This window comes from Bombus flavifrons, chromosome 8, assembly GCF_040668555.2.
Source record: "Bombus flavifrons isolate JBK064 chromosome 8, iyBomFlav1_principal, whole genome shotgun sequence".
NCBI lineage: Eukaryota > Metazoa > Arthropoda > Insecta > Hymenoptera > Apidae > Bombus > Bombus flavifrons.
In genome coordinates this window covers 13,239,118-13,255,866 of record NC_138449.1, presented here as the reverse complement: position 1 = coordinate 13,255,866, position 16,749 = coordinate 13,239,118, and the positions used below count along the sequence as shown (strand labels likewise).

Genomic DNA, 16,749 nt, shown 5'->3' with positions numbered 1-16,749 from the left:
AATGTAAGGTTGGAACCGATGTTTCATCATCGTTTCGATAACGCTATCCGCACTGTTGCACGCGTGTGCATGTAAGTGCTGGTGCACGTCGCCTCGTATTAATTTCTCAAGCGCTCTCGGTATCGAGAATGAAACATGATCGAAATCATCATGGAAACGCGCTGAGTTACCTATGACGATAACACGCGATCCACAAACGCATCCACGTACAAATATACACGGCTGGCATTTATCTTTTCTTGCATCGGTTTTTTGGCGTGCAAAATAATGAACAACGAAAATGTATATACGTGCATATTCGCCGAAAATCGAGCAGCATCGGTATCCATAACGAAACGTTCTTCCCAACGAACCGTTACGAATGAAACATTTGTTCGTTATTTTCCTTTTTCCTTTTTTCTGTCTTGTTTTTTAATCGTACGCGGCGTAATATACCAGGGATGCGAAATATTTAGAACACACTGTTTGTATGTACGAAACATGGACTTTATTCGTATTCTTCTAAATTATCGGATCTTTTAAAGAGAGACACGTTTATCTATTTGAGAGGAACACAGCTCTCGGGTCTAAGAATTCTTCCGGCGACGTCCCGACGATACTCGAACGTCGACAATCCGTCTCACTAGACAGAACGAAATCATCCGTTGTCACATGTTTCAGGATGAAATAACGGGGCAAACCTTAAACTTACCAACTGTTTAACATATTCCCTTTGTCCTCCTCGATAATGCTACTTACAAGCGCATATTATGTAGAGCGAAGCGTGATAATAGATTATCCATATTACGATGCATATTAGATACAGAGTGGCGTACGTGATCGAGATCCGGAATATCCAGACGAGGAAACTGTTCTTCCAATTCAGAGAGTGATTCATCTTCGGTAGCGAGGGAAAATCGATCCGACCGATTCACTTCTCGTCAACAATGCTCCGATCGATCGGATTGCCACGCCGATTCAACTGACCCAAACTGATCGTCTTTGTCACGTGTCACCGGATTTTACGAAATTACACACAGACGCCGATATCTTTGTTTCGTTTCGCGTTATTTTCTCGATGGGAGATCGAACGAAAGGAACGTCAGCCACCGTTTCAGCGTGTGCATTCGTTTCAAGGGAGAATCGTGCCACTAAAATCCGTAAGTGCAACCGTTATTCGACGTCGACAATTTCAGCAATAACTGCTTTCGCTACTATGCAACACGGAGCGGAGTCTGGTAAAACAGCGAAAACAAGCGACTGTAAACAAACGAGAATCTCGTCTCGTGCCGTTCCGTCCAGCATACTTCGAATTTGTTTACGGAGCCCCGCTCGTCTCGTCTCGCTGACCCCCGACCGCCATGATTTTAACTTTCAACGACATTGTACAAAAAGCACAACCCACAAATAATTACATACATCAGATTCGATGTAAACGAGCGAGCAATTTTACAGCAACTGACTTGAAACACACAAGATATTATCGTTTTACGAAAGAATTTTATCGTCTCTTGATCCAATGTCGATTTAACAATATCCTAAAACAATGACTGAATAACAAGGTTTCCTATTTCAAATATTACAGATATTTCTTCGACTAATCTAATTCCATTAAATATTCGTTCATCTCGGCTCTACGCGAGATAACCGTTTGACCTCGTTTTAACGATTCAAATCGATGAAATATCGCAAAGAACTACTGCTGCCTCGCAAGAAATTACTTAACATTCTCCTTAACCGAGCTTTTGCAGCGAATATCAGCTCGCGATTAAGAAGGATCGTTCGAGAAACGAACGATGCAACATCGCGTCGCGTCGTCGGCAACGGAGAATCTGTCGGAAGTCGGAACTCGTCAAACCTAACCCGGTAAACGAGGTCGCTCCAAAGTACAAACTGCAACCTCATTCGTTAATTTACACGGTGCAAGTTATTGCCAAGGCCCCCAAGGGGCAACTGTCAATTCCTGGTGGGTGGCGCCTGTATGTCGTGTAACGAGAGATTCTCACATAAATCAGAGTTATTAATGGATCGGAGCGTGTCGGGAAACGTTCCAACGAAGAAGACCGACCACGGTAATGCGCGTATGACCCGGACAAACGTTTAACTAATCTAGTATACTCAGCTTCAAACGAGCCCCCTAATTTAATAACAAACGCATGCATCTGCTAAGCATCCGACCGCACTGCATATTCATCGACGATTAATGGTTGTTCACTCGTAACGCGTGACGTAGGAAACTGTGCGTAAAAAAGACATAAGAAAAGCGAAACGTTAAAAAAATTCTTCGCCTTCTTACGACTGGGAAAAGATCTCGTTTTATTCCATTTTTTTTTTTTTATTTAGCTGCCTATAGGAACGGAGATAAAAACGTACGAAGAATAGAGAAGAACGCATAATAATCGAAATTTTGAATGGATATGATATATGTTGCCTCGTACAGAATTTTGTATTTAAGAATTGCTTTCAATATATTTAAATCTATTTTTATCACTTCCCCAAGATCGAACAACAAAGAAATGCCGCATATTTTTCGAACTTATTATTCAAATTATTTGAGAAAAGTACGTCTCTTTCTAACGATACAGACTTCTTTCTTGACTTGTCTTCGGTGTTTAACCAAAGGTTGGAGAATGGTCGAGAAGGAAGGCGATCGGGGAAGAAGAATTGGACGAGTTTCTCGGGAAAAATAACGAAATTGTAGAAAGGAAGGTGGGGAGGGGGGACGAGATATAAAATAGCGGCAAAGAGGGCGAAGAAAACACGGGAGTTCGTGAAAATAATTACTCAGCAACTACCGCTCTTGTAGCTACCATTAGCAACGCAGCGAAGGCAATATTCCTGGCATCCGTAATCGTATTTAAAATTGACAAATTTGTCGCGTTCATCCGGTGCCCGCGGAGCTCGTCGAATCTCGTCTCCTCCTCGTATAATTTATCCCGGGAACCGGGTTTGTTAACGACGAGCAATTTGTTCGTCGAGTGTTTATCGGAACACTCGTTTGAGGGAAATGTAATGAGGTCTGAAAAGAAACTGCCGGGACAAAAGTATCGGACTCTTTAGCGATATCGGGAACGGAGGGGAGAAACCCGCCTCTCCTATTTTATTATTAATATGCATCTCGCGCTTGACTTGTCCTTCTCGATCGGACGCTAACGATTGCTATTTAACGAGCTGAGAAAAACGACTACCAAGTGCAAGATCCTCGAACGATGGAGAAACGATTTAATAAAAGTTGCGGAACGAGGTATAAAATTTAGGTCAAAATAATAACCGAAAAGGAAAGAAACGAATTTGAATAGAATAAAGGAGAATTTTTATCTTCGTTTGCAATTGTTTCGAAGAAATTTTCGCTAGATAAATCATATACATATAGTTGACGTACGCGATCGACGAGAAAAATAAGACAAACTGGCGCGGATCATTCCCTCCTTTCCGTTTCGTTCCGTTTCGTTTCTGCGTAAAGAGAAGTTGGCCCAGAAGGCCGGTTGTGCTGGTCGATTTAAGCGGAAGCGAACGCGGCGAGTTCAAGCAGCACCACACAGATGCGTTCGCAAAGCTCAACGAGTTAAACCACAAACTCAATTGGATGTCAGAAAGAAACTCTGCAACAAATGGGCGAAGTCTGGCCCGGACACAACCAAGCCTTAGTCATTTGACGCCTCATTTCTGTTGCCGCAAAAACCGGGGTAACGACCAGCGACTTTGTACGACTCGCTATCGACGTTAAACTCACTTCAACTCTATACGCCTTCGTCACCGCACAATGGATATTCCTCTGTGTCAGTTCGAGATCTCTCGAAAAGAATGCAAAGTGGTTAGAAAACATATAGAACGATATATCTTCGTGGAAACAATTGGAAAACCAGTTGAAAGAACGCGAAAGACGTATAAACGGTAAAGGAAACGTAGAGAAGCTGTTTCAACGATTTAAAAACGATAGAATCTCGTAAAATATCGAACGCGATACAGTTTTTCTTTATTACAGATACGTATTAGTTTATTGGTAAATCACAAGTTTCGTCGAGTCATATTGTTACCAACGTAAGTGTAAAATGCGATTTCGTACTTTTGATCGATAAATTGCACGATGAAAATTTATCAAACTTTTCGTCCATTATATAATAACGTCAATATTTTTTTTTTTTTTTTTTTTTGAGATATTACGCTGTACGATCGGATTTGAGAACGACGTATTCAGAAGCAATGGAGAAAAGTTGTGGCGTAACGGAGTCGACGGTCGTTCACGTCGTTGCAACTTTGCGATCTTGAGGGCACACGCGCATTCAGTGGACAAGGATAGAAGAAGAACTTTGCAGAACAAACCGTTCGAAAGGATTACCGCGAAATAGGATACACAAGCCGTGGCAGAGAGGCGTATACTTGTAAAGGAAACAATCTCACGTGCGCAAGAAAATATTTTCAGAGACAACGGTTCTCGTAACGAAATTAACCAGGTTGCGTACATATATGAAGGAAATAGGGCACAGTATCTAAGCCTGAGGTGCTTAAACCATTTCACCTGAAGATCCTGCTTATTTTCATCCAACAACCTGGAAAATGGAATAGACACGGTACTGTTGACGTTTCCAGAAAATCCTTGTTGAAAGATTAATATAGCGAAAGACAGAAATGTTTTCATCTCTAAGAGAATAATTGACATTCACGCACGAATCGAATAATTAAATGAAATTAATCGGCAAGGACTAATAAGATCAAACGAAACTGTAACTTTTCTCTCGAATATCGTACGATACTTCAAGACTTGACAATTTCAAATGTGGAAACCGAACAATAAAATAAATACAAACGAATAAAACTTGCGGCGATCCACGTCGTACTGTGCACAGTCCAAACATGGTTGTTTCGCGGTAATCGACACACGTGCACGACAACATCGGACGCGTCAGCGAACCTTCGATTCGACCTAATTTCGTTATCCAATGCCATAGGAATCGGTGCTATAGGAATGTTAGAACCAAGCATTGGAAGCATCGCTAATGAGCCATTATCTCGTGCACAAGATGAGATGTTCGCCTCCTTAAAATTCAGCTGACTAGCAGCGTTCTTAGGTCATAGCGCGCGCTACGATCTGCATTTTTAAACGTCTTGAGCCTCGCTAAGCGGAATGCACACACGAATGCTTCGTCGGTGACATCGTTTTAAGATTAAGGTCGACGGTGTGATACCGTATTAACATTCTCGAGTGGCACAATTTGTGCCTTTCTTTAGCCTGTCGTGCATCTAATAATCCGGATCACCGGCGCTGCAACCCCTTGTACAACATTCTCAGTTTTTATCTTGTCGTGTCTTAAGTGTCTCTCGTCGATCACGAATCGAGGACATATCGAAATGGAAATTTTCGCGCAATTTATAAATAAATATTTCAAAAACATGTAGTATCGTTCTCTTTCTTTCTTTTGTTTTCTATTTTCTTGTTAGGACAGTAGATCTACGTAAGTTACTATTAAAGAAATAATAAGAATAAAAGATATAAAATCACCTATCACTGCTAGTACAAAGGAGATTGCAATGTTCGTCGCAAGATTATAGCACACACGCGTAAAGATATAAAGGGAGGAATTGAAATGATTACGAGGGCACGTGGCATTCATTCAGCAACGATGCCCGATCCCTCGTGTCCCGATCTAGATAATCTTGTAATTTTCATAAGCGTCTCCTCCAGCTAGCGAGCATCTATTGTTATACCTTGCACCTGCACCAAACACCCGCAACCCTCGCATACATCGAGCTATGTACGAGTATACGATCCGACCAGTTTTATGGATTATTCCTAACGAGTTGTTTGATCGAGCATTGGCCAATCGAAGAAGAACGGGGATGAAAAAGTGCTAGCGGATGACACGCCAGATCGATAGCCTTCTCCTAATTCATTTGCCCTCGGTCACGAGACTATGCATCTGTCGCGTTGTCCCAAATACCATCGAGGAAAGTTTACACCTTTCTCGATCCATCCGAGGTCTGCAATCGAGCGAATGGTACGGATCGTTCGTGATCCATCCACGGGCGAAAGAGTGGCAATACACGTCCGATCGCGAATACCTGGCTCGACTACTAATTAATCAAGCGAAAAAGTGATTTAATTAGCGCAAAGATAGCGTATCTAATTATCAGGGGCGACTCGCACGACCGAATGAGTTCGAGGTCCGTACTGCGAAAGTGGCAGCCTAATGATCGCGTTCGTGGACGCGTTTCCCAGAAATTCCACCACCACGCGATGTTATATCGACGCAGCGTGCAACTTACATGTACGCAAACACGACCACGTACACAGTCGGTGGACATTTGGTGTTGTAGGCGCGTACGTGTCAGAGAATTATGCCCGTTCGATGAGTATGAGCGGTGAGGTGGCGAGCGACCAACGGAACGCGAGAGAGTGTGACAGATAGTTTTGCATGTAATTTATTATGTGCATAATTAGAATAACGAATAACCGGACAACTTTCTGCTCGCGACTAACGAGCGAGTATCGGGAACGTTATCAGCTTGGATTCAAGATACGAACAGAAAAGCGTCGCAGAGTCGTCGGAGAAGTCGCGCTCGTCTTCGAGAGAGCTCGAAGCTCGTTACGAAGGATGTTGTCTATACAGTAGGATATACACATACCATTTCGCTATCTGACCATGGGCCAAAGCTCGACTTGTAGATAACGAAATATTAACGTTCTAGGTATAATTAATTAATGAATACGTTTTACTGTCTTTTGCGTTGGAATTGATTTTTCCATAACTGTTCCTCGTAAATAGGTAAATATACGAGTAATCAAATTTAATCTCGCTAAATGTACGTAAACGTACGACCGCTATTGTACATGCTATTCGCCACGCCAGATTTCCGTATACAACAACGCGGTTCCACGTATCTATCCTGCGAAAATTCTTGGCATCGACCTACATTATTCCAAATAGCAATTTCCGTGGCAAGCATAGGTAGAAACTTTCCAAATTGATTAAGAGGAATTAAAGTCGAGCCTCTAAGTTCGATGAGAAAGATCCATTAGTTGTATCGGTTAAATTAGCCGGACGTTTGGCTGATTCATGAGACAGCTAATCGCTGTATGACACAATATAAATCATCGATGTCGCTCGAGCTTCAGACGAGGTAATTAAAATATCATTTGAACGTTCAGGGAAAATTATCGTAACGGTTGCTTAAACTCACCGATTACTCGACGCTATGGGAACGTTAGATTCCAGGTGTCGAGATTCCTGCGCTCGTATTATTATCTCGATAATAATAGTAATTAAGCCGTTTCCAGCAGTTCGTAGCAACACTTCGCGCGTAATATGTGTTCCTAATCCGAAGCAGCATATGGTCCAACATGTTCGCCGTCATCGCCCTCTTCTTCGTTCGCCGCTTAAATTTCCCATTTAAGTGCGTTATGCCCGTTCGCCATTTACAGCTCGTACTAGATATTTCGCGAGGCTATATTATCGATCAGTCATTCCTGTTGACGAGGGGTGAAACTCAATCTACAGGACCCTCTCCTCCACGAACACTAGCTGCCTGTATCGTTTCAATATGTCTACAGGACAGTAAAATATTCCTGTTGCTACTAGTCTTCTAGATAATCATATACTTTTTTAATGGAAGATTCTAACGACTAAATCGATGCTTCAAATTGTTGCCTCGGATCATTCGTCTTAGAAGTACCGTTTAATAGTGTGCATGATTGACGGCACATCGTCTACGATATTATAAATTAATAATTATAGGATGAATAATTGAGAAAAACAAAGTAATTAATTTTAGCAATGGATGACGACATATAGATGTTAAAGAACCAACCAAAGTATCTACTAAATTGCACGACGAAGGATTTAGAAAAAATCGAAATCATAGTGATTCTTGGCCTATCTATTTCCTCGATATTTCCGTATGCCATAATATCGACGCGCCGACGTATTTCAAAATCCCCCACGCGAAATGAATCACTCTAAAATCGCCTACACGCTACATTTAGATTCAAATAATACGCAAGTATACACACAGATCCCATTGACGTATAAAATCGATAAATAAGACTTTACGAATGGATACATGGAGACCATCTTCCTCGTCCTATTCCAGTCTCAATGTACGAAAGTCCACCCTTTAGCTCCGGCCCTTACTCCCTCGTGATGTAATGGGTGCATAAATTATACAGTCTGAAATATGCTAATGCTGGGCTCAACCGGGCGCTGCTATATCGGGGGACATAATCTAATAAAAAAGTCGGCATCCTCGGAGGAAAGTCCGAGAAACGTTCTCGCATTCAGTACGGTTTCGTGGCCAAAGATAAGATCAGGTGGTTAACTGCGAGCGTGGCTTTTCCGTGTCGCGCTAATTACGATCATTTTAATTAATCGGCACAAATAGTATCAGGGTTCGCGGCACGTTGATATTAACACGCGATTGTATGGGCTGTTTATCAAGAACGTACATAATTCTGTTTCGTTCGCAGTGAGCAAGAATGCGGTGTAATTATTTAATCTTCGCCGAGACTCGCAACTATCGAGCAACCGGTTTGTCGTAAAATATCGATATCGCGGCGTCTCTCGAGTAAGACATTCATGAATATTTAAGAGTGGACGGTTTAATATTCGACAAACTGTTTCTCAAAGTGTCACGACGAGCGTCGCCTTTCTTAAATGTAGCGTAAATAATCTTTTTTGCACGAATATTACCCTGAACATCATGAACGTAATTTTTTCCTCATCGCCACGCTAAATAATAAAGCGATCTGTCGAATGTTGCGGCTGAATGTCTCGCGCGTCCTCGACACAATCCAGGACCGATTCATTATATATATATAGCGCCGTTAACGTTCCACCTAAGACGTCTCGTCTTCTAACTGAAATTCTAATCGAAACACACCAGCACGAAACGTAAGACACGCCGTTCACCTGATCGCGAACAGGCAAATGGAAACGTTAATAATACAAACACCATCGAACGTAATCTCGAACAAAATCCGAGATAACGTTCTCCATTGTTTGCGATTAATATCTCTCCTTGCCAAAGAGAATTGATTCCCTTCGCGAAATCGTAACAAGTTCGTACAACGGCATTTTGAATCGCGTCCAAAACGCGATATGTCAGCGTACGATACACGTTGTTAAACATTCACCATTGTCTAGTTACGTTTTCAACTTCGCGAGCGACTATTTGTCTCGCAGCTCTAAATAGAAATTCTCGTTCAATCCGACCGACGACAAGCAGCCCGTTAAACGGCGAGTAACGAAAAGAGCGACGCCCGGACCACGTTTACCAGCCCCTCCCCCCCCCACCGCGCGGCGGTCCATAGAAGTTCGGGAAAACCTATTTCACGAGCTGATCGCTTTTCTTCGAAGCCACGTCAGAGTTCGTTCGCTTTCTTTTCAGATTTCCTTCCTTTTTCTTTCTGCCTTTTACTCCTGAAGTCTTTCTTTCACAGACAAGGAGTCGTTAGCTCGAGATAACAAATTAAGGAAGAAGCAATGCTGAAAGGACGGAAGGGAGCAGAACGGATTCTACAAAGGTATATTACATTCATTTCACTCTGGCAAACGACCGATATATCTAATCATTAGAAATCTGCATAATGGTCAGTTGGCGTGTCTCGTACGCGCACTCCATGTACACCTAGGCCTGAAACGGCTACCTTCTCTGCACATTTAGAAACACCGGGGCAAGCGGATAACAAATTCCCTGCTTTAACGTTCATCGACGTACCGTTGAATTGCGAGAATTCGCCATTAACGAGCCCGCAAAAACTGATCTCGAAAGATTGATGCTCGAAAAGCGATAAAACACGGCGGTATATATTTTTCAATTAAAAGTCAATCTATTTGACATTAAGCCCTTGGGTCTGTAAGATATTGTATTTATCTCGAGCTTGTATTTATCAAAGGATTGCACCAAGAAGAACTACTAACGACATCTGCCAAGATCGTGTCAAACATGTGCTGCATACTACAGAGCAGATACAACATAGGTCTGACACGCAGTGAGTCACACGATATGATCAACAACTTTATAACAAAAATAATCCTATAAGATTGAAATTTAAATGGGATTATGAAATTTTACTCAATCATCTATTATTAATTAATCAACTATTTATTTTCCACCTATCTGCTTTAAATTATTTCATTTATTTGAATATTATGGCTAATTATGCATACATTTAGTATTAATGTAGGCTTGTTAGTATATTAATGTAACTCGTTAATAGTGCTAGGAAAGAATCAATCAATGTTTTTCTATGATATAAGAAACCAATATTTCCTACTTCACGAGATATTAAACTATCTTGTCTTACGTGACAAAATATTAAAATATAGCTTGCCTAATCATAGATCTAACTTAACTTAAAGATAGCCTATCTAACCGTAAATCTACTTAGATGAAAAACATCCTGCATAACAGCAATTCTTAAAATGAAGTTAATAAATATCACTATTTCTTTCTGAACGAAGAGAACTACTTGAATTACTCCCGATTGCCACGTATCGCAACATTAAAAAATTAATTACAGGTTAACGTCGGTTCAACTTCAAATTAAATAAAGTGCGGCAGATTCTAACGTTACTCTTCAAGAATTTATAACAGTGTTGATTAATAATAATAATAATAAAGAACATTCAAGTTCTAATAAATATACTATGAAAATATGTACTTACATTCCTGGCTTCTGAAGCATCATTGAATCCTCTCCAGAGAACAGAAGAAAGTGGAGGTTATGAGAAACCTTTGACAAAATGTGACATATTATAATTTGTTCCTTAAAAGACACAGTGTTAAATGTATACAACATCTTAGATAATTAATGAACTTTATTAATCTTGGAACTATTTATATTATGATTCAATATTGAAACTTCAAAATTTCGTTTCGACAAAAACTAATAATAATTCAAGCAAAATACAAAAGATAAAATAAATTATAGTAGAATATGCAAAAATACTTACATTCTTGAACTCTTGGACAGGCTGAATCCTCTTGAGCACTGACTCTAATACCGAAAACAGATATTTAAAAAAAAATGTACGTATACGTAAAAAGAGAAAAATAAAATACTAGTAACGCGCTCGCTTAAGTGATTCGACGAACAAGCACTGACTCTAATTCCGCATATGACTACTATAATTACGTACTAAGTTTAATAAAAGCTTAAAAAACACTTTGCAGAATATTGAAAACACTATTACGCAGCATACACCGACTCTACCAACCGTATTGCACGCGATTCCAAACATTGTCTGAAAGTAAAAGGACATTAGTAGAAGAGAGAAAGAGAGGGAGACACTTCCAAACGAGCGTTTGTGTACAAAAACATTGCATATATAGTTTTTATAAAGCTATCGAGGCAACTGGTTGTTGTCTATCTTTCAAACTGTCGTAAATCAATACTACGAGAGCGGAATACGTATTTAATACTGATACGAATAAATATAAGATATTATTTGCGAATATCAAATATTCCTGAGTAGCGTTAAATATTTAAAAATACTGTATATAAATGATTTAACAAATTATGTCACGATTATTTGTTAGAACAGTTTGGAATATATAATTATTGGATATATATATATCCAATAATAGATATATCAGGTTGTATAAATATTCAAAAATACTTGCAACAAATCAAAATTCTTCGGTTAAACTTGCTTCAAGAACACGACAATGTTACACGAAAAGCTGAACGTGTTATAATGAATAAACAAGATGGCGCTACTACGGAGAATTTGCGCGGGAAGTGCAGCAAAATGCTAATTATTACGTTGTAGTAATTCTCCACGAGTTACGACTTAAGGTATCAAATATGTACCAATAATATAAAGGAAATTACCGAAACACCAATGAAAGCCATCGAAAAGACTGCTAATCATCGATGTTTGTCCCGCCATTAACCAATAATCTACATAAAAGAAAACCAACAATTGAAAACATATACGCAAATAACTAAAATCAGTTACAGTAAATTAAAACGATAATCGAATTCAACATCTCTCTCAGGCAATACAAGCTATCGAAAACTGAAGTAACCAAGTATACAATCAAAAAAGAAGAGAATAAAAGGAACCTTAAAAAGCGATTCAATTTTGTCATTATGATATGAATGTATATTAATCAAACAAACCTAATAGTTGTTAATTGTAGTTATGTATAAAAGCGGCAAAGTAGCAATAGGAATATTACGCAGTTAACGAGCCATGTACAGATTAATACATCTTGACACTACAATTTGCGACTCCTGAATGCCGAATGACACCCCGCGCCGCGTTTCACCTTTAACTTTCGCATTGGTGGGGATGTTTAGTTCGGCGTGAAGTCTGACGTATTCGATTACACATTGGCAATATCTTCGAAAAATCGTGTGTTGTAAGAAATGTTTTCATAAACATATCATATCTCACACAAAGGAAGAGTGAAACTGCAACATGGATACGTTAGAAATTAATTTTATTCGGTCAAATAATAATCATTAATGAATAGAGGGTTCTACACATATAATTAAAATGTTGATGTTTTCTATTATAAAATTATATTTTTGATTGAACTTTTTAGTTATCTGTTATACAAGAATTTATATCACTGTTTTACTTATATGGTTGGTTCATACCACGAATATCGTTAATACTATTACCACTAATACTATTATATCAACACGACTACTATAGTATAATACTTAATTACTCAAGTTGCTATTAATATAAAGTAAAGAACGTTGTAGAGATAATAATATTTCAATAATTAAGAAATATTAGCATTAATAAATGCTAATATATTAATAAATAAAATGAAAGGGAATGTTATTCTTAATCGTCGTTAATGTGTAATTACTTAGCCTAAAAAAAGTTGTTCATAAAACTTGTATAAAAAAATATTACCATATTTCGGTGCACTCAAGTCTTTCATATTTTATAATGAAATCTGAAAAATACATTCGTTAACTATATGCATGTACTTGCAGTAGATGAATATCAGCACAGAAACGTAGGTTGGATCTGACATGCAATTCTTCCTCCGGTCGCATTTTCGAGGGTCAGCTGACGTTACCAATTTTATGTCACATGCGACTTTATCGATTCAGTCTAAAACAAGATTAAAATTTAGGATTAAAGCAGAATGTGATTATCGAATTATAAACTATTATTGTAGATATGATATAGAATTCTGTACTTTTATAATATTTATATTATCTTAAATAACATTTCTTACAACGATGATTTACAACAAGAAATTAACATTGAAAATCCTTTTCAACGAGATCTTACTTAATAAAGACAATGGCAAAGGACGAACAAACACATCACGCATCTAATGATAAAAACGAAAGATCGTAAATATGTTCGATGTAACAGTTTTCTATATTTTTCAAAATTTTTTATTGTCTCCGGCATTTTCCCCAAACGCGTTAGAGACCATTTATTGCAATTTTAGATAACAGAATTTTTTTCAGATTTTTGTCCCTTAAACTTATGTTACCAAAGTAAAAAAAATACCTATATAATATTTTTTACTGTTCTTCGAGCCTATAGAGTTTCACCCAAATCGGAACCGGACCGGTCGCAACCTTTCGTTGTAGACACTCGTTCAACCCTTCCCCTCAAAATCGGGAAAGCTGATACTGCAATGGTCGCTTTGACACCTGTTTCTAATCACCAGACATCACATTACATCTAAACCATTCCCATAAATTTCCCCCAGTGTTCGTCAGGATGTTACATATTTGAAGGGATTAAACAAATAGGAGGACGAACCAGTAAGACTGACCTGACACGTTCTACTTTACATATAATAAGAGCCCATAAGTTAGGATGCAAAGAGGCGGTAATATACCAAGCTGGTGCGTACGAGACCATAGCTGAAGGCTTGTTGGCGCAATTGTACACAATGGTCAAACCGGTGGGCCAACCGAGTCGAAGACTAAAAAAGGAAAAGAAAGAAGGAAGAGCACAGAGTGGGAAAGGTCCAGTGTCGAAACATTTGGATCCCAGTTACTGGGTCCGGGCACAATGCATTGATTAATGAAGGACATCAAGACCGACACGCTGTACCCGCTAAGAATTTAATATGGACCAACACCGTGTGATGCCGTCCGGATGTTTTACTAGCGTATTAAGCCTGTCTAACGATGCCCCGGGTGAGAGACGAACATATTTTCGTCTTTGATATACGTCCCCTTGTCAAGGATGTCAGGTGGCGGATCCACCGAGAATGATTGCTAATAAAGAAGAAATAATGATCCTATTTCTTCCCCGAGGTTACCTTTCGGTAAAAAATGTACACGGTAAGTCGAGCGATGTTGTTTCGGATAACTTAATGCTTCATTTCGTACCCTTCTCGCGCCATGATGAAAAAATGAAAAAAGAAAGAAGGGAAAAGTTTCTCGATCGAAATTTATTAGTTACGTTCGAAAGTGTACCGAAGAAATGATGCTTTTTGAAACCATCGAATCTTAATTGCACGAAAACCTACATCGGTCTAGTACGTAAAAATGTCGAAGGAACGCTTCACTTTTTTTCTCGTTTCGTAGATATCATAAATTCGTTCACCGATACAAACTTCGGGGTAATAGCTTGCCAGACGTAAAACTTCACTGGGGAATCGTTCTGGAGTTAATAAAAAATTCGAAGGTGCTTCGCGTCTGGCAAAAGTCGTTCAATCTCGGTCCTCGGTGAAAACGTATCGCGGTAATGAACGCGAAACAGTTTCTTGCGCCAAGCACCTCCTCGAAATCGCGGCGCCGCAGTAAATTCTCTGGATCACGAACAATGCCTGCAGCCCCCGGCTCGCACCGGATCTATATATTTTTTGATCCGGTCCTTCGCGAAACGTATCGCCGTACGGCGTCTAAATTATTGCCGCGCGGATGAGTAAAAGGTATTGTTCGATTCGGATGCACGTTACGGTTATAGACGCGGATCACCGGTAAGAATAAAGTCACATTGTCCGGATAGTACGGGCGTAAGACAGTAACGGACGTTGGTCGTCCAACTGAACAACGATGAACGATGATGGACCATTAGTCAACGGTTACCGAACTAGAGGAAAAGCACGGCTTACAGCTCGCCGCCGTAGCATAGTAGCAAAGAAATAAAAACGGCTTGAAAATCTGTCTGTTTTCCATTCCGAATTTCTCTCTTTCTTTATCTTTCTCTCTCCTTTTTCTGAAATAGCTCTGATTAACTTCATTCACGTGCTCCCGGAAAATCGCTTGAAATAATTACGGGAGACTTAATTTACTCGATTCGGTACGCGACTAGAAAAATCCGCTGGAAATTCGGAGAAATTCGGGGTCGTTCTGAATTCGACCATGGAACGGAACGAGTATGATAGAGAATATTCATGAGTTCCTGCTAGGGTTTCCTTTCTTTTCTTTATTTTTTTTTTTTTTTTTTTTTTAATCACCATCAAGTTGGAAGTTCCAGCGATGAAGGTTAATCGAAAAGTATAAAACTTGATGTTGGAATTTTATGAACTTGTACATAAAGGTGATATAATATATAACGTAGGCTGTTAAGATATGTCAGCTAGCAGTATCGTCAGTTTTCGGATAAACGCTCGCCTATATGCTAGACATTTTGATCACGTCCCGGTGCGTGTACGTGTACGCATGAAATTTCATTTACAAGTATTCGTCCACGAGGGAACGCAGAATCACGTACGATAATCGGTCACTTCTACCAATCGTTATTACTTATTCAAACGTGCAAAATATATAACAATTAATTTTATACGATAAATATATATAAATAAATATGATAAATTTATCGTTTTTCATGAAATTTATTCGATGAAATTTCATGCAACAAAAATTGTGGCACGACCTTTCGCAATTAACTATTCCGACAGGTAAAATCTGATTACAATACGAACGTATTCCGCCGAATTCTTAAAAAGTTTCATGATTCGTTTAATGTATCGCTAAACTTAAGCTAACCAGACCGTCGTCAAATTTTTTCCCTCCGAACCTATTATCCGAAATGACGGTCGTCTACAGCTCGAGCAACCTGAAAAATATAGCCGTCCTTCCACCACGCATGAGGCTCAAGATTCAAAATGACGTAGAAACAAGTAAAAGCGCAAGAGTAATCCAGCTCCAAAAAAAAAAAAAAAAAGAAGAAAGAATTCTGTACTTCGCGTCTAACGCAGTAAATCACGAAGAGCAGGTAATTTTTGATTTTTTCCAACCATAAAAATTACAAACGAGATTTCTCCAAACATGGAAAAACATTAAAACCATTACCAGAAATATTCATTTAATTCACAAAGGATTAAGCAACGTTACGGATTATCCGATTGTTGCTCGGCCGGCTGGGGAAATGTATGGTCTCGCAATTCGTTCAAGTTATTTCGAACGATATACATTTTATTAAAATCGATTCGTTAACAAGGTACGCGGGGCTCGGTCGTACGATAAATTGCAGCGTAATATCGGAATACATGGCGAAACAATGAGAAATGATCACGTTGCAATAACACCGCGTTCGAATAAGTTTCCTAGATACATAGGTTCGGCGGAGCAACCAGCTACGCTCGTTAAAGCCCAGAACTGGAGACGACGCATCGTGAGTTCGAATCCCATCCCATCTAAGCACAGGACGGAAAGTTGCTTTTAAAAGCAATATACAACAGGCAAGCGGCCAGCCCCTCCCTTGCGTGTGCTGTGGATGTACTTTCTGGGAGTACTTGATTTAAAGGTGCTTGGTGTTAAGCACAACAACAGGGGCCACTAGTCAGTCAGTGTCAGTCTACTCTAACCCGCCCGTGGAGGTTTTAGCC

General features: G+C 39.4%; 1 long non-coding RNA gene across 10 annotated transcripts in view; it reads right to left on the bottom strand.

The window, feature by feature from the left end:
* The window catches only part of LOC138182687 (uncharacterized), a 240,271-nt gene extending 228,421 nt beyond the window's left edge, over positions 1 to 11,850 (bottom strand). For all 10 annotated transcript variants that reach the window (XR_011173857.1, XR_011173855.1, XR_011173850.1 and 7 more), the window contains exons 1-3: positions 11,810 to 11,850; positions 10,929 to 11,219; positions 10,641 to 10,708 (exon numbers count right to left, since the gene is read on the bottom strand). This is a non-coding gene — a long non-coding RNA (uncharacterized LOC138182687). The remainder of the gene's footprint in view (positions 1 to 10,640; positions 10,709 to 10,928; positions 11,220 to 11,809) is intronic.
* Positions 11,851 to 16,749: the final 4,899 nt, after the last annotated feature.